The 18,849-nt window shown below is 37.7% G+C and overlaps 1 long non-coding RNA gene across 3 annotated transcripts in view; it reads left to right on the top strand.

The window, feature by feature from the left end:
• LOC129206131 (uncharacterized) overlaps positions 1-18,524 on the top strand; it is a 37,117-nt gene extending 18,593 nt beyond the window's left edge. For 2 of the 3 annotated variants that reach the window (XR_008577010.1, XR_008577011.1), the window contains exons 2-5: positions 9,696-9,834; positions 10,841-10,927; positions 11,354-11,429; positions 14,723-18,524. This is a non-coding gene — a long non-coding RNA (uncharacterized LOC129206131). The remainder of the gene's footprint in view (positions 1-9,695; positions 9,835-10,840; positions 10,928-11,353; positions 11,430-14,722) is intronic. The other variant, XR_008577012.1, reaches the window with a different exon arrangement.
• Positions 18,525-18,849: the final 325 nt, after the last annotated feature.

An 18,849-nucleotide genomic window follows, 5' to 3' on the forward strand; every position in this document is an offset into this window, starting at 1 on the left:
TCTACACTCTAAAGACGCATATTTGAGTTTCCTACATCAGTGCGTCTGTCCTCACCTGTATGTTCTCCTTTTCTCCATAATACTCAGCAAAGAGAACTCTCATAATTCAGACTGAAAGAGGAATGATGAAAACTCCTGATCCAGATATAGATGAGAAATGAGACAAGGAATTTTTTTTTATACTGCAACCAAGAAAGACCAAAGCAGCCCTCAGTTTCATTCGAATCCTTTGAATTCAGCGGTCATATCTATAACTGATACAATTTCAGGAAAAATGCTCACTGTAAACATGGGCAAAAATTTTGTGTTAATTTTACCACACGTTCTAGATAATTCATTATCTTTGCAAAGATGATGTCATCACATACAGTAATTCAGACACTATATATAGCTGAACAGTAAGAGGGGTACCAGCATATGTCTCAGGCAGGAGTGGAAGAAGGACCCTAGTGAGGACCATTTCATGGTGTGAGGGAACAGGAAGGAGGAATGTGCAGGTGTATAAGTGGAGGGAATGATGAAAGGTCTGTCTTGCTCAGCTAAAAGGTCATTTGGGGCCACCCTTTCTGGGTATTTTGAAATAAAAACCCAGGCTCAATAGATTTAATATCAACTTTGAGGATGTGTTACAAAAAAAAAAAAAAAAGAAGGTTGGTTTTGGAAACAAAGCTAAACTTTAGGAATCCAGAATTAAAGGAATAGAGGTGGAGTACCAGGGAGAAGTTACAAAAACGTAACAGCCCTCGTGATATAATCAGGTTGACTTTGTCAACACCTTGTTCTCATCACAACTACTAGTAATTTGAGTAATTTTTATAATTAGTCCATGATATGTGCATACTTTGGAATAGAAACACATTGCTGATGGTTTAACTATGTGGTTAACTGTGAATAGCTAATATTTTTTTCCTATTTATGGCCTGATTGATTTCTTTTTACTGTATTAGTTACAAGAGTCTCCCCTTAATATACAAAACCCCAATGGACATCACAGTAAACATTGCACCGTGTCATTTTGGCTCTTAAAACAAACAAAAATAATCATGAAATAGAGGCAATAAAGACAGGAAACAGCATAGTAATTTTGATCTGTGATTTTTGTTTCTATGACTGACTAGTATGACCACCAGCAAATCCTTTAACCTTTCTTGCTGCAGTAACAAGTCAAGCTTACATACATCTGTACCTGTCCTGAGCTTAATTTGGCTTAATAAATTTCTAAAAAGTACTTTGATTGGTTTATTTAAATGCAAGGCATGACTGAAGCAAGGTCTGCTCTTAATGTTGTATTTTCTAGTGCTGAGATGAATGTCGATAGAACCAAAAAAATGAGAAATACAGAAGGAACGCTATGCAGTAGCCTGGAAAAAATGTTCTGTGCGTTCCCTGTATGCTTTATCTTCCTTATTTTCCCCCAAGGAAAGAAAAGTAAGATGTAATGTCAAAAAGTAGGATATTTGGCCAATTTATTATAGAGGAAGAAAGCAAAATGCCTTACTGAAAAGTAGGACAATTCTACCAAAAGTAGGACAGCTTACTGCACATTAAGTACCTTTGGATTACGTATATTGTATCATGCTTACTTTACACGCACAATTAGTTCCAGTGACTTCAAAGTGAGACTTCCCACATGAGCTAACTGAGGAAGATTGATCCTACGTGATAAAGCTGTGGTACCATATCAAACAGGGTCAAAATACACACCCATCAAGAAAAGAATCTGGAGAACAGCTGTAGCTTGTTGAGCTCATGTAAAAAACAAAAAAAAACCCCAAAACCAAAAAAAAACCCACCAAAAAAAACCCCACACTGGCACTTAGTCTAGGGATCAAATCAGATGAGAAAAACAGAGTAGATCAATGATGCCAGAGCAGGTTACAGAAATTAAAATTCTAGACCTGAGCAGCTAAATTTAATCTCAGAATAACTGTGCAAAACCTGTGAAGTTTGCGTGCCTTCAAGGTAAGCATAAGGATGAGATCATTTCACTGCTGGCAAAGGATGCAAAAGACACAGCATGATGGAGAATTTTTTTTCTTAAATGCATTTTTCTCTTAATGCATTAATGGGTAAATGAATTTTTAGTGTTCCAATGGGCATTTAGAGGACAGTGTTTGCAGGAGCCCTTCTCCAGAAGTAACGGATCTGTAAGTATATCACATGCAGATTTATTATTTATATTCCATAAGATAGGGTGTTTGAGTAGTTGGGCTTTGCCCTAACAGAGGCTGTATGTGCATGGTCCAGGTAAATCAGGCTAGACCTACAAAGGAGCCCAGTTCCAAAGGAGAACCTAGACCTTCCAGTTAGGCTACTTAGCTCCTTACACCGCACATGGGGAGTTAGTTCATACAACACAGGATTCGTAAGGACAAATAGGTATTGCCTGCACTGGAGATGATAGAAGTTGCCTTCAGGATACTTCCCGAGTCCTGTTCCTCTTGGGAGATTAATGCCACCCCAGTCAGCTGTGAGGTGTCCTGTCAACCTGGGATTTACAGGCTGAAACTCTCACTAGAGTGGATTCCTAAATTACTGTCAGGGAGCAGCGTGAGTGGGCTGCCCTGTGAGGAGGGGGCAAGCTGGGAACCAAGGGCAGCCCCTGCACAGGCCATGCCCTCACTGACAAGTGCAGTCCCACAGGGCTGAACATGGTGAGGGAGGGACTGGGGGCTGGTACTGGGGTCCATTGACAGCCCCAGGGATAGCAGGTGATGAACCTACAAAAAAGACATGGACCTGTTAGAGCAGGTGCAGAGGAGCTCTATGAAAATGATCAGAGGGCTGAAATGCCTTTCCTATGAAGAAAGAGTAAGAGAGTTGGGGCGGTTCAGCCTGGAGAAGAGAAGGCTCCATTGCAGCCTTTCAATACTTTAAGGGGGCTTACAGAATCGTAGAATGTTTGGGTTGGAAGAGACCTTAAAGATCATCTAGTTCCAACCCTGTAAGAAAGTTGGAGACTTTTTACCAGAGCTTATAGTGATAGGACAAGGAGGAATGGTTTTAAACTAAAAAAGAGTCGATTTAGATTAAAGTAGGAAGTTCTTCTCTATGAGGGTTGTGAGACATTGGAACGTGTTGTCCAGGGAAGTTGTGGACGCCCCATCCCTGGAAGTGTTCAAGGTCAGGTTGGATGGGGCTTTGAGCAACCTGATCTAGTGAAAAATGTTGCTGCTCATGGCAGGGGGGATGGATTATATGATTTTTAAAGTTCCTTTCCAACCCAAACTATTCTACAATCCTATGACAATGGCCCTGACCAGTCTCACCTGGGACCAACACTGTGCCCATGGTCCCAGAAGCCCTATTTCAGCTTGGCTGTGCCATGTTGCAGGGATGCCTGGGCCCAACCCTGCCTCTTGCTGCTCTGATTTTCTGTTCAACCTCCCTGGATGGAGCCTGAGCCCATGCTGCAGGCAGCCTGCCCCTGGCCCTGACTCCGAAGTGCACCTCAGACTTATGATGTGACAGGTGTTTCTGTCTCCTGGGTGGACCCCAGACCTGACTTGTTACCTTGCCTTGTTTGGGGCTGTTGATGGGACCTGCCTGTGTCACTACCCTGGCCCTGTTGAACTGCGCCATCAGCACGGGTGGCCCTTGGCTCCCCTCTTGTCCCTCCTCATGGGGCAATCCCACTCCTGCAGTTCCCTGATGTGTAGGCCTTTATGCAAGGGATCACCTGATCTATATTGTACCAAAAATTGTCCAAGACTTCGATTTTATCTCCAGGAATTATCATTCTCTGTCATTCTCCATAGAAGAGAAAGCCTAAAGCCTACTGACCTGCTTCTTCACTTAGAAGGACCCCTTCAAACACACCCCTCTTACCCGTGTTTTCAGCAAATGCTTAATAAGTCTCTCTTAACACAGAAAACCTTGTGGGTATTACGCATAACTTCAACTTAATCCTTAACATTATCAGTCTTGTATGTGCCAAGCAACAATATCAACCCTGGCTCCTGTGCCTCTCCTCCATGGAGACCTCCCGAGGCTTGAAGCACAGTTAGAAATTCAGCCTGATATGAAGACTGCTTTTCTGACACAACTTCTCAATCCTTTTATCCCATTCCATTTCAAAATTAGCTTACGCAGACATATCTGTGATTTTTTTAGGAGGTATGCTGAAATATGAAATGAGCGTTCCAAAAATATGTGGGAGAGTGAAGGTGAGGGCATATTAGTATGCAGAAACTTAATATAACTCCAGTGTGCTACTCCCTTCCTTCAAAATAAAAAGATACATTTGCAAGCAGGGCCTGCTTGGCCTGTCTGTCTGAACCAGTGATCTTCTAGTCTTGTTTGTGTACAGTCAAAATGATGCTTCTACTGGCAGGAAGCAAGAGCTGGCACTCCTTTACAAGATTAGCTATAGATACAAATTTAAAGGGGAAATATCTCTCCATCTGTGTCAGAAACAAACGTCAGCATCCAAGGCACAGCAACCATGTTTTTCTTTGATTTAAATTTGAAAGACTTAATAAAATGAGTTAAGAAAGGCAGTGGCTGTGAAGAGAAGTCTCAGAGCACAGAGGTGGGAGTCAGTAAGATCCAAAATGTAATTTACATTTGAGAAGTGGTGTAGCTAGAAATTAGGTTTCCCTTAGAGTTTTTAAGAAATTGAAAGAAAAATGTGAGTTCTCTCTCTGAAAAAAAATCTGTGTCTGACCCACAAAGTGTCTAGTTGGGATTTAAGTAAAACAGAGAGAACTTCAAACATTACCATGGTTCTAAGATAATGAAAGGATTCGCTGTGGGGAGAGCCAATGTCAATTGAATGCTGAAAATTGTAATCTTTAGTATCACCATATTTCTTCAAGGAATGAAGGCTTATCCCAGGTTCTCCATTGATAGGGAAACATGAATAAGATGGTTCGCCAACCAAAGATACCAGTTTACAGACATCTCCAAAGACATTGAAAAATGAAATAACAGCCCTTCACAATCCCCTGTGCACCAGGTGAAACCATCTTTGTCTAACAGGTAGGAAAATGGGGTAGACCTCGTATTAAGTGCTGAGACTATACAGAGAAACTAAAACGGATTCACAATTTCCAGGTACTGTGCTCAAGCTACACCCAATGATTAGATTTAGGTCTTACAATATGCTCAGCTGTGCTATCTATTAATACTGGAGAATCTAAATCTTTGAAAGTCTCCATAACAATTGCACGGATCTGCTGAACACATGGGTTACCTTTTTCAATGTGAAATTTGGTACTTTAAAGGGGTAGTGAATGGAAAGCCAGGTAATTTCTAAGTCTAATTGTTAATTATAGCTCTTTGTTGACTCAGTTTTAAATGGCTCTCTTTTATTAGTTTAACAGTAGATTAAACTTAATGAACGTGCTCATTAATAAAATACTGCTGAGCCCTAAACTCATCCATTTCATACACTATTTTACCATGTACCACTGTAACAATATAGATGTTTTAAATGCCTGTTAAAAGAACAGTAACTGAACTGAGCCGGACTGCCTACAAGCAGCAGTGCTATACTGAAGGCAGAAATGGTTGACGACAGCAAACCAGATGCAAAGAGAACTGGAGTGTGCACTAAAGCCAACTAATGGGCAAAGTACATTTAGAAGCTCAACTGGAGGGATGATCAACTGCCCTTAATGTAACAAAAACTGCTGCGGGGATGGATCTACAGTCTGTGTGTAGGTCACCCCAGAGCTTTACAGGCTGCCGTAAACAAAGAGCCCAGTTATCACCCGCTAACTCTCTGTGGTGAAAGTAGAAAGCCAGGAGAAAAAAGTTGGGTGCATTTTGCAACGTGATTCATAACCCTCAAATTCTTCCTTTAATATAAAGAATCTCTCAAAGCTGTGAATTTTGACTAGTGTCTCAGGCCAGAGAGACTATTCTCTACATGTTTTTGATTCCTAAGGTTTACAATGGCATATGTGAAACCTGTCAATTGGCTTAGATGAAATCTGAGGAGCAGCATTTTATTTCCTTTGGTTTGGGGTTTGTGGGGTTTTTTTGGCTTTTTACATTTTTGTCTGAGTTCTTCATCTTGCAATCTTAATATTGCATTATTGTTCAATACAGCTGGAATGCTAAAAGCAGCTGTAGAGAGATGCTACTTTACCAACAGGCAAAATGCTTTGTAATATGGAATTGAATGGCCCTCTAGAGCTCCTAGTTGAATAAATCAAAAATTTTACTTTGAGAAAAGGATTGAGGGAGCTTAGGGGAAGTGATTTTTTTATTTTATTTTATTTTTTGTTATATAAATTGTTTTCTAGAAAAACAAAACTAGAAATTATCATAGGCTTCTAAGTGGAAGAGTTGGAGTCTCTCCAGCAAAGAGGGAAACATTTGTCAGCTATTAGATGGACTAATCTTCAAATGTTTGAGAAAATACAATCAAGGCCAATTCTTTATTCTTCTTCCTGCCAGCCCTGTCTGTTTAGCTGATGGGAAAGCTTCAAGGGGGTTATCCCACACAATGGAGAAGACCTATTGGTCCAAATACTGTAATATCCCAACAAAGTCAAAGTTAGCATAAATGTAATGCAACTTTCTTCTTGCCCAAATGCTGTGGCTTCCGAGACACTGGAGCAGCTTCATTTCAAGATGAGGATAGCAATAACTCAGATAACATGCTTGTGATCTCTGAAGTGCTGTGATGACACTGAAAATATTTTCCCCAGAATTAATACAGTTTCTTATGTAGATGCGATTTTTACTTACAATTCTTTAAATAACCATGTTTTGATTTTGCAACTTCTCATTTGAATATAACTAAAACTGAAAAATGTATGCATTATATAATGCCTATATGCATCCTTCTGCAAGTGAAAGATTATTCATTATGCTATTTTATTTAAATGAACTCATTCTAACCCTTATCCTGTTACTTTCAAGTTGATTTCTAGTCACAGTACCTTACTTTTGCAACAAGTAACTTCCACTTCTTGTGATTTTTCAAACATGAATGCATTCATTATGTCTTGACTAGTTCCTAGATGATCCAGCTACAACTATTTAGTAAGGCATAATAAAAGACTCCATTTCTGAATCTCTGCAACTACATCAGTGATATGGAGTTTCACAGATGTATTGAAATCATCTCTGATTTGAGTAGAAGTTATATAAATAAAAGTTTACTTAAAAATAAGGAGTGTTTTTTCTTGCCAGCCAAAATCTCCCAGTCCCCAAATTCTGTATGATACAAAATATCATACATACAACATTTTTTCTGCTGAGCATGATATAACTTATTACTAATGATATTCCCCTCTGAGTGATTCTTGCCTAACTTCATTGCATATAAGAACAGTAGATTTACTGCGGTCAGCAGAGATTCAGCTTTAAGGGGGTTAACGCCATTGAGAAATTAAAGAACTGTGGACTACAGCTCTAGTGAAGTTTTTGACTACAGTTATTAAAATATTCACAGAAATAGATAAGTTTTTGCAAGCTGAAGAGAAGTGTCAGGTATATCTAAATAAACAAATATTTAGGCTCAGACACCTCAGACTTTAAAATCAAACAACATCTCATAAGGACTTTGTGACTTCTAAAGGCTACAGAATTATTTTTTTTTATTTTAATCTTTCCTTATTACTTTGTCCCCTCTGACCTTTGTATGATGAGGATTTTCGGGGGGGGGGGGGGGGCGGGGGGGAAGTTCAGCATGCAATTGGTGAATGAAGAGCTTTTAACTGTCATTTCAGCAATTCCATTATCTGTTTAGATATTTTTTATTAGATAATAAAGTCATGCTTTCTGTACACACTAACCCTAATGACTATGATTGAAACAGTCATCTGCACCCTAACTGAGAAGTCACTGAAGCCCTGAACAGATGCAATCATTTCTCTGTAACCTCTGGAAATCCCTTTTTCAGCACATGCTTACCACCACTACTCTTCTCCGCCTTTGTGGAGAGATTATGTAACGTACGTACCACCCCTTTGCTTGCCCTTTCATAACGTGCAGTTCCTTTCCAGGTATCTGCCAGAGTTTTTTCCGCTATTTTATGTGTGTCCATCCACCTTGTAATTCTCTTCTTCCTTGATTAGCGTCTCAAAGGGGTTCCTTTCTGCAGATCGTAGGAGAGGTTTGCATATGTCTAAGAATAAAAACCACTGCCAAACATGCAAATTGTGAACAGGTGCCAAGATGTCTTGCTCCTTCCTAGCATAAGGGAGAGGTTCCCAGTACAGCAAAGAAAGATCATTACACAGGAGAAAAGTGGGATCTGTTGACAGAAACTACAGTTCAAGTGCCATCAAACATACCTTATTCCCTTTCCCTCCCGGTCTCTTCTCTTTCACATGACTGCTGTTCAGGATTTCACTTTCAAATAAATATTTGGCACTTGTATCCAAAAAGACAAACAAATATGCAGAGAAAATTTTGCCTAAGTGAACACTCCTATTCAAAATTCTGTGGCTAGATGAATGGATAAGTGACAACAGTGATGAATAAATAGTGCCTGGGCCTGCCAAAACCCAGCATTAGAAAGTATAAACAAAGCAGTACTGAAAACAGATGGATTCATTTTAAGTTTTATCCCTTTTCAGTCAAGAGATGCTAATGAGGCAACTTTGCTTTGTACCGTGACCCTGACACGTTGTGTGCTAACACCAGCAAGGAGCTGGACTGACGGTGGGTCTGAGTGCCAGCACGCAGCTGCCTTTCCTCAGGACTACGTAATTATTACCAAAACTACAAAAAGCACAAATCTTCCCGCTGAATAATGACAGAAGTGAATTGCAATAGGCATCAGAGCTGTGTAATTCCAGTAATTAGGTATTTGTGAGTATTTGCACTGGATTCATTGCGGAAAGCTAAAACATGGGGATTTGATTGCTGGAGGGTGGAGAGGGGGAGGGTTGCTGAGATGAGCTCGAATCTGATGAGATTTTACAGGCATGGGAACCGCTCTATCAAATCAGACCCGTTGCCTGTTTACTTTGACGATGGCCAAAACTCAGTGGGTATTGGAGGCAGGTGCAGTCTGTTCGGCAATTGGCAGCGATACGATATGGCGACTTTTTCCTGAGGAAATAATTCTTTTAACTGCTCCTTTTAGAATCCAAGTAACAAAGGTTATTATGAAACATGTAGGTTATAAGAGTTTCAATTTCCAACTGGTTAAACCAAATTTTAAATATAATGAAATTATGCTTGAAATAAAACTCCACATTTGAAAATGATGTGTATCTGGGAAGCTCTGGTCCAAATACCCAAAATATAATAATGTGTCTGGACAAGAAGCCAAGAAAAAAACGTATCTACTTGTCTGGACTTGTGGATTTGGATGCTGTTTCTGGAAGGAAAGTATAAGAGAAATAACATCTCTGAATGACAATCGCTTATTCTTAAAGTTCATAGAGGAACTTTCTAGCAGTGGGTCTCAGTTTTCCTGTGGTCTGATTCCCCCCAGAGCCTGCAGCTGCCTGCTGCTCTTCTTCTGCCTCTTCTCTCCGCCCTGTGCCACACCTCTGTCTCCTTCTCCCCTGTGCCTTTGACACTGTTTCCTTTTGGAAAGGGTGTCGTTTACCTGTTTTGCTCTACAGATTTCTCCTTGCACCGTTGTCAGCTCCAACAAAATAATTTGTATTTAAAAAAGAAATTGTATTACATAGAAGTGATGTATCAAGCCTGTGCTGCTAACACGTGAAATACCTTCTGATAGAGCTATGTAAAGTCACTTTTCACGCATATTTTCCTTCCAGGTGTGAAAACTACTCCTGGCCTTTGATCCTGTTCTGGGAGGCTCACGTGTGACCCACATATAATTGTGGCCTTCGCAGCCAGCACCGGTGGGATCTGTGTTGGGACACCTGCAAGCTGGAACATTTCTCACCTGTTGAAGTAAGTTTTTTATAGCTATATGAAAGGTAAAGGAAATATATAGCTGTAGAAAGTAAGATTATTTTAAAGACAAGCCAAGAGAAACCAAGCTCATGAGTTCTCAGCCAGAAGGGAAAACAAAACGTAAAACAAAAGTGTTTGAAAAAAAACCCCATGAGATTCCCTGCTGATGTAACTCACTTTCGATACACTGTTATCTCACAAGGGCTGCTGTAGAGGCAAACATTCATATACTATACGTTTGAAGTATATTTTCCCTACAATATTTTTGTAGTAGTTACTGTTATTGCTAAATGAAGAATTGACCCTAATTCTTTGACTGCACTAGAGCAAGAGGGAGGCCTATTGGCTTTTTTTGTGCTCAGATATATTTGCTGAAAGGAGTTTAATAACATAATAATGTTGCTGCCTTCTGCTGTCATTTCTTAGGGTATCTATAATCTAGTTGATTGGACCAAGCTCCTGAAAGATTTCTGGTATTCTAGATAATTTCCTAATCAAATATGGTCATGTTACTTATGTAATTTTCCTTATCCTACAGAGGGGAATGTTTATTATTGTTCATTCTACGGAGATTTTGAAATCAAAATCATATCATAGTCCCATTTCCCATCCTTCCCTATCCTTGATTCACTTTTGTGTAGCGACTTGAAGAATGCCATCATGCTTGCACTTTCTTACCAAGGAAACTGTGTCGTCAAATATATATAATTTGTTGACCAGTGGTGGGGAGATTGCAAAAAGGCCGTATAGTATATTCACCATCACATCTGGTAAGTTTTCTTGATTGTTGTTGCAATTTTGTTGAATTAGGTGGCTCAATGGGTTTCCATCAACAAGAAGATGATAATAGTCATATAAGGCAAGCAATTACTAAGTTTCCTGGGGACAGTCCGACCACAAGGAGTATTCCTAATTTAAAGAAGCTATAACTGCCAGAAAAAACCTTTCTAAATTTGGCTATCAAATGCAATAATAAATTGTATTCCCTGTTGTTCTTGTTCAGAGACTGTGCCTAATCCTGGAATTACTGGCATCTGTATATCATTTCAATGGTAAATTACAGCTGGGATATGCTAACCCCGAAGCGTGAGTAAGAACTGTTTCTAAATGATTGGAAGCTTCTTGGCACTTTATAGTTGATTTATAGTAATTAGCTTAGTCTTCATTCTCTTTTAGTAGTTTGTGTAAAATTTGTGCTATTTTCTCAGCACCAGAGCTGATAGACCATTCTTCTGTTGAGAAAACATTCTGGTAAAAATTAGATTTCAACTAAACCTCATTTTATGTTAATTGCCTTCCCTCATTGACAACTTCTTCTCCTTCTCCCCTCCTCCCAGTATTAGCAGAGGAATGATGGAAACCTGGAATACTAATTTTTCATTAACATTTCCATGGGGAAGATGTAATTTCCTGACCAGCTCCAAAATAATTTCAAAACTCTTTAAACTACTATTTTGACCAAAAAGTAATAAATAATATAAATATATTAATTGGTAAAATTTATTATCTCATTTAGGTATCTGCTGTCCAGTTCTGTAATAATGCGTTCTGTGATTGCTTAACAAGAGACTGAGCACAAGAAATACAAGAGTGTAAGTCAGAGCAAAATTTGTGCTACTTATCTCTATTGCCGGTAAATAAGATTAGAGTAACTGTTTATACATCTGTTAAAAGCTATTCTCCTTGAAAACAATAATGAATAATGACTTCATCATTTGGAGGATGGTGGGAAACCTGTAAAGAGCTTAGAAATTGACTTTATTTCTCAAAACAGGTGGCTTTCAGGGCTTATGCCCATGACATGGCTGTCCAAGGAAAAGTAAAATTAGAGTTTTATTTAGACAAGGGCTAACATTTTAAATACTAATCTAATATATACATGCAGCAGTGAATTTTTCCTTCGACTGCCATATTTTGTATCATTCAGTTGATTTCTTTAATAGTAATTATAGGATGGCTTTGTTCACCATTGGAGATGCATGTTTTCATAAATCTACACTGTTAACTGAGAGCAGGATGAAAAAAATGGGCCACAGGACAGATGAATGAGACTTTCATTGGTTTCATTAAGAATATCACATGCTTGAGAAACCCTAATGAAATTCAGGAAAATTTTTCCAAATTGCTTTCCTCCTTGGAGATGCCTAAATTTTGAAGGTTTGGAAAGCTTCTGAAACTTCTCAACAAATGATATTTTGTAAGTGTGAACTAGTGCCTGAGGAATAACAGTTAGAAGAAATAAAAAACTAGAAGCTAATTTTAGAAGACGATCCTTATTGTATCTTTATACATAAAGGATATATTGAACTCATACATCAAAAAAATAAGTCTTTCTGAAATCTGTAGGATATATTTCCATAACGTGCTGGGACGCTATGCAGACAATAGCTAGGTCTAGCTCCAGTAGTTTAAGATTATTTTATACTTGAGTCAAAAAATTGTTTCTTCTTATGCCACTTATTCTATTCAGTATATATGTTTTCCTTTAATGACCTTTAACTGTGTTTTAGTGTTTTTCAAAAAATTATATAGCAAGAGACAGCTACAAATAGTCTTCTACCCCTACCTGAAAAATCTGAACCTTCTCTAGAGAGAGTAGCAGAAACAATGTTATAAAAATGTAAAATATCTTTATTATTTCTCTAAATATATCTACATTTGACTGAAGGGTCCTCTTTCCCTTTGTTCAGTTCTTTTGTTGAGTTTTTTTTTCCTATACCTCCTAATATTCTTTTGTAAGGTCCATATTATATGTAACACTTCAGAATGCATGTCAGTTTAAGGACACTAGTAATGCTGTGTCTGCCCAGATAAATCAGTTTTGCATGCACTTAATTCTTATATTAACTAAGTATGTTGTTATTCAGTACATGCCTGCCTAGAAAAGAGAAGACTTAAGAAAATTCAATAGGCCTGAGCACTTTGGTGGAGTCTTGATATTAGCATAGATGTCTAGCTACATTATAATTGTATGTATTTTATCTTTCTAAAACCTACCAGAAATAAATCTAACCCTTTCCTAGCTCTGGTAATTATTCTGTGCTTACTTCTTTTTAATTTCAACTTTTGTTCACTCTCTGGGAATAATCACAAACACCAAAATTTTACAAGATTTTTATAATTAAAAGGGTCCCTCCCTTCTATATTATACGCTTAAACATTAATGGTAAACTGTTTCAAAATCAACTTCTGGTTGTTTCTAGGAAGATCCCTTAGTGCTATATGGAGTTCTTATGAATGGTGGACATGGGAAAAGAGTTTAATGAAAATACTCTTTCTTAATCTGAGAGTTCTCAAATGGTCTTTGAGAACTTCCCAGAAATTAGATTTTCATAGTCAGGATTCAGCTTGGATTTCCCCTAAAAGCAACCATTAAAGGAACTAGTGAATTTAAAATGCATATAAAGTGACACAGAGTTTGATAACTTAGCAAGATAATTCTGTTCTAACTTAGAAGAAAACAAGAGTCCAATTTATTCATCATCTTGAAGCAGCAATAAAATTCTAAATCTCTTCACATCCTCCAAATACTCATAAACTTTAATGAAAGTTATACTAATCAATAAGTTAAACAAATAGCGCCAACTGTGAAAACAAGCCATAATAATGTGTCCTTAATAATGTGAAAGATATGGTACAGCAAACCTGATCACACGAGTCATAAATTCATTAGTTCATTCATCCTAAAAGAGCTGGGTTCTAAATCAGAAATATGGATAATGCAAACCATCGGTGTGGTTTATTTTGGTTTGTGAAAAGTCTAAACATCCTTGCCACTCCATCTTCACCGAGGGCCCTGTTTACGCTTACTGAAATTGTAATTGGAATGAGTTTTCATATATAATCTACAAAGGCATATATATACATGTATATATGTGTATATACATACATCTATGTATATATAGGTACATAAATATTTTTAGCTTGATCCAGTCAAGTATGCAGTTCACTAAGCCTGCCCGTATGCAGAAGTTCTGTACGTGTATTTGTAAGACAGGGAACTAAATATTGAAATAATATGTTAAAAATTGAATGGCATACATGATTTTTGGTTTATGCTAGATTGGATTTTGGCCAGTATCTGAAAAAGCATCTGTTTTACATAAAATATTAAGAGGCAAAATAGCAGCAATGGCCATATGTCTGAAAAGCTTGTTTTATTTCAAGTAGCCAGGAGCAGTATCTTTCCTCCCTCTTCTCCCCAGCATTTCATTTTCAAAACTGGCTCTAAAAATAATTAGTGTCAATGTCTGAAGTGTTATAATGTGAAGATACAGTTTTATATCACTGTTGTGCGTAAGCTTGTTTTTATTATTACCGTTAACGTAAATTTGTATGTGTATGTTTTTAGTCAGTTACGTATCAAATATGAAAAATAAATAATGCTACAATATTGTATTTAAATGGCAATACATTTCTATTATTCATTGCCCATTGAATGATAACTGCAGTTTTTAAAAGTAGACAGATCATATATGATTTGGTGCTGCAGTCCATATCGGATTGATGAAGGCAAGATGCAGCTTTATTTATTTTTTTTTAGAGTCATTATTTTCCTAATGGATGTATTTGCCCTGGATAAGGCAATTCTTCCTCTGTGTCAAACATTTTCAGAATCATAAGTCTTATTTGGGGAAAAAATTTAGACACTGGATGAAAATTCCTTCCCTTTCTTTAATAAAGTTTATAAGTAGCCTGATGAAATAATCTGTTGGAGATATATGCTCCAAATATTATGCTTAGAAACCTTTTCTTCATGAAAAGTACAGAAGAAACTGATGATTTTGTTCTGCTATAATTATATAATCTAAAGATTTGTCTGAAAGAGAGTAATTGACTTCATATCTTCAATTGATTTATCTTAACTTTGAATATTCCTTTGCAGACGCAGCCCAAGAGTAGAAATTTGCATGGAACGAGTAACTATACCTCTGACCGCATATGTAGGATACAGCAATGTCTTGTTTTTCTTGTGTGTTATTACAGTCTAGCATCATAAGGAAACTCAGAAATATTTCATGATGTGCTATGATGTAAGAACTATTTTTATATCCTGAATGGATTTTAATGTCTTTGGAAGAAAAGTGCTGTCTCTCTCTCTCATGTACACAAACGTTCTGCATGTTATCAGAATAAGATGGGAAAACATATTCAGATCCTTCTGAATATTTAATGAAGATGTGCTACTGACAACTCAAAAAAGCAAAAGAGGCTACATAGGACTATTATACCATTCTTCACCATCCTGCTCAGTATTTCAACGTACAAGTGGACTTGTTCTCTAGGCTCTTTTAGATAGGCTTTCATGTTTTGAAGTGTGCTTAGCGTGATTTTGTTAATGCTGGCATTAAACACATGGCTGGTGTTTTTGTGTTGTTTTTTTTAATCTTGAAAAGCAACTTTCAATTGTAAATTTCAAAGTAAATTCCAGTTTGGTGGTTTACTGAGGATAAATTCTTCCACCAGTCAAGACACAGAGCTTGTTAGGGGTTTGTTTTTGGTTTTTTTTTTTTTTTGATGAGGGGTTTTTTTGTTTTGTTTACTTCAGTATTTTCTGAAAGTAGTGCTGTTTTGGTGCCTGGAACTCTAAACTTTCACAGAGTTTTCTTTTTCGCTTTTGCATTTCAAAGAAAATAAAGACCTGGGATACCATCATAGCTGTAACTGGACTCCAGGAATATCTGTATTTCAGTCCTTAAATGATGATACCTAAGAAGTATTGGTTGGGAACCTATATGGATGTGTCCTCATCAGTATACTCCATCATATGACTACTAAGATTTTCTTGTTTGTTTGTTTGTTTGATTTTGTTTACCCTCTTTTTTTCACTCCCTGGGATTTCAGCTTAAGTTGATGAAGTGCTGTAAATCCCACTTTATGTTTTAAGGCACTAGGCCAGACACTTTTAATAAGATGAACCAAGCCTGTAACAGGAAATAAAAAAAAAAAAAGGACCCCTGAGAAGTTCTGCACTTTCTCTCCTGATGCTGGCATCATCCATGGAGGTACTGTTAGAGCATGATAAAGCACTCTCTGAGGTAGAACTCATTCTGTCTTTTTTAATTGAACTTTTGACTCTTTTTTTTTTCTTTACAACAATAATCATCTGTTCTATTACCTCTATCTTTCCAAAGTGTGTGTTCTGAAGAAGAGAGTGATGGTATTAGCATATATTCTGTGGAAAAAGAAAGCCTATGTAACTGGACTGAACATCCATCCTTGAAAGAAGTTAATTTCTCTGGATGTTTAAAATTAGAGATAGGTGCTCATAAAGGAAGGCAGCAGTATCCTTCTCATGAAAGGTAATGAGACTTAGATGGCAGAAGACATCTTAGACATTAGTACATCTTTGTGGCTCAATCCCCTTTCAGAAAAGGTAGTAGTGAGATGGATTGTCCCTGCCTCTAGAGCCCCTCTTGAGGCAAGTATGACTCTTAGCCTTGATTTTGGAAACTGCATTGGAGGAGCAGCCTGCCATAAATCCTGTGTGCTCTGCTCCATTACAGTTTTATTGTCTATCAGCCAAAATAACATGGGCAGCATCACCTTCAACTAGGGAGGGAGAAGGAAGTGGCAATTTGAAATGCAAATTATAGCCTAGCTTTTTGCTAGTTAGTCTGGAGATTAGTCTGGAGGAAAGGAGGCTGAGGGCAAATCTTATTGCTCTCTACAACTACCTGAAAGGAAGTTATAGCCAGGTGGGTATTGGTCTCTTCTCCCAAGTAACAAGCAATAGGACAAGAGGAAATGGCCTCAAGTTGCACCAGGGGAGGTTTAGATTGGATATTAGGAAAAATTTCTTCACCAAAGGAGTTATCAATCATTGGAACAGGCTGCCTAGGGAAGCGGTTGAGCCACCATCCCTGGAGGTATTTAAAAGATGAGTAGATGTGGTGCTTAGGGACGTGGTTTAGTGGTGGACTTGGCAGTCCTAGGTTAGCGGTTAAATTCGATGATCTTCAAGGTCTTTTCCAACCAAAATGGTTCTATGATTCTAGTTTTTGTTAACTGAGCCAAGCTCAGCATTGGAGATTTTCTCCACAGTAAAGGGAGGGGAGAGATGTTCCCCTAAAGGGCCATTCAGAGCAGGAGTCTGACCTAGTCACATCAGTGCCACCATCTCCTCCTCCCTAAGCTTGTTGGAGGATTCACAGGAGATTAATCTTACTAGGATAAAGTTATCCTTTGTGAATATCTCATGATGTGTCATCGATGAGATGTAATCTTGCTCTTCATGACACAGGACATTTCAAAGCTGCATAAGGCTCTGCACACCACCCTTGGTTCACAACCTGCTATCTGACCACGTTTGTGTGACAGCAGACATGAACATTAAAGTTTTGCATCTGTGTTTTATGAATGTTCCAAATCTGGGTTTAACAATATTTGCTCGGGCACTGAGAAAGTCTGGGAATTTGATCTTAGCATGCACTTGGAGCCAAAAATATAGAGCAGCAAATGGGTATACGAAAGACCTGGCCGAAATTCATTCCTGTTATCCCAAATGTCACTCTGAACATTCTCAGAGACTTTTAGACTCCCAATAGACTCAGTCTTGCCAGTGTCTCCAAATGTAATGTGCTGGACGTGTCAGAAGCAAGTCTCAGTCTGCATATTAATTTGCTAGCTTTACAAATGTGATTCTTTAAAAGATTTTTGTCTTTGTAGTATAGATTTTTGTGATTTAAACTTTGAATTAACACCTACTGCAATATCAGTCTTAACAGCCTCTGTCCCATTACACATACCTGCAAGCATGCTTAGGAATGCAAATGAATTACTGGTACTGGAGGGATATTTAACTACCATCATTCAGTAAAACACATTCACTAAGTGGGAAATGGTGTCTAATTTCTCAATGCCCTAGCAAAGTCTCCTCAGTTGTTCCATAAGATAATACAACAACGATATCCAGAGTATGGGTGTACGCTTAATTTTTGTTTGCTCAAGTACCACATTACACTTTAAGCTGGCCTTCAATCCACAGTAATCTTTTAAAAAAGTTTTCCTTTGCCTTTATTTTGAGCTTTATGTGCAATGATATATGGCAGTAGATGCCAAATTCAGCTTGCTACACCATACCTGCTCTGACTAGTTAATAGCTTCCTGATCCATCACTGCTGTATGTTTCTTGCTTTGCAGGTAACTATCTTGTCACTTTTGAGACCAAAATATCTATTTATTTTTTCTTTATCAATTGTGTTTAGATCAGTGTCAGCTGTGTATGAAACCTGTTTGGATTAAGATTTCTTTATGCATTTGAAATGGCCCAGATTCATTTAAGAGATTGTCTTAAAACATCTGTGATAGACTTGGGCAATTTTTATTATGCTTCTGAGCCAGCTGCTGACTGAAGTCAAAAACACCTCACAATTCACAGTTTTGTTTGGCTTTAGGCTTAAATCCAGTGCATGGATGGGAAGGGCTGAACTCTCTACTCCAAGATTCACTCATCTCTTTTGGACCTGTAAAATACTGGAGTGCAGTTATTTTTAGTAATATCACTGAAAAGGTTACTTTCCTCCTACATGAGGCCCTGTTTTAAATAGTAAGTTATTCTGTAATTATTGTGGTATTGTTGTATTGCTAAAATACTCTATTCAAATATGAATGACATTGCAGTAAGTCCTCTAGGAGGAATACAGAATCATGCTACCATCATAAAAACATCACAGTCCAAAGCAACTAAATGCAGAGAAAAGAAGGCGGGGGGCGGGGGGGAAGGAACTAAAATGCCCAGGTCCGGCTCCAATGTAAGCCCAGATATTCTTTATGGAATTAGCCTTTGTTGAGAACTTCACAGTCATTTCACTTTGCCTAAGAGCAACTTAAATTTGTTTTATTCAATGTATAGTTGTGTAAAGCAGATTTCATTTAAAAATACATTGTGTCTAATTTATTCTTTGACTCAAAATGCAACCTGATATTTTTTCTTCTTAAGTAATAGATAAAACATAATTTTTTCAATGATATATATAATTTTCACTTTCTAAAAAGACACAATGTGAAAAA

This window comes from Grus americana, chromosome 1, assembly GCF_028858705.1.
Source record: "Grus americana isolate bGruAme1 chromosome 1, bGruAme1.mat, whole genome shotgun sequence".
Lineage (NCBI taxonomy): Eukaryota > Metazoa > Chordata > Aves > Gruiformes > Gruidae > Grus > Grus americana.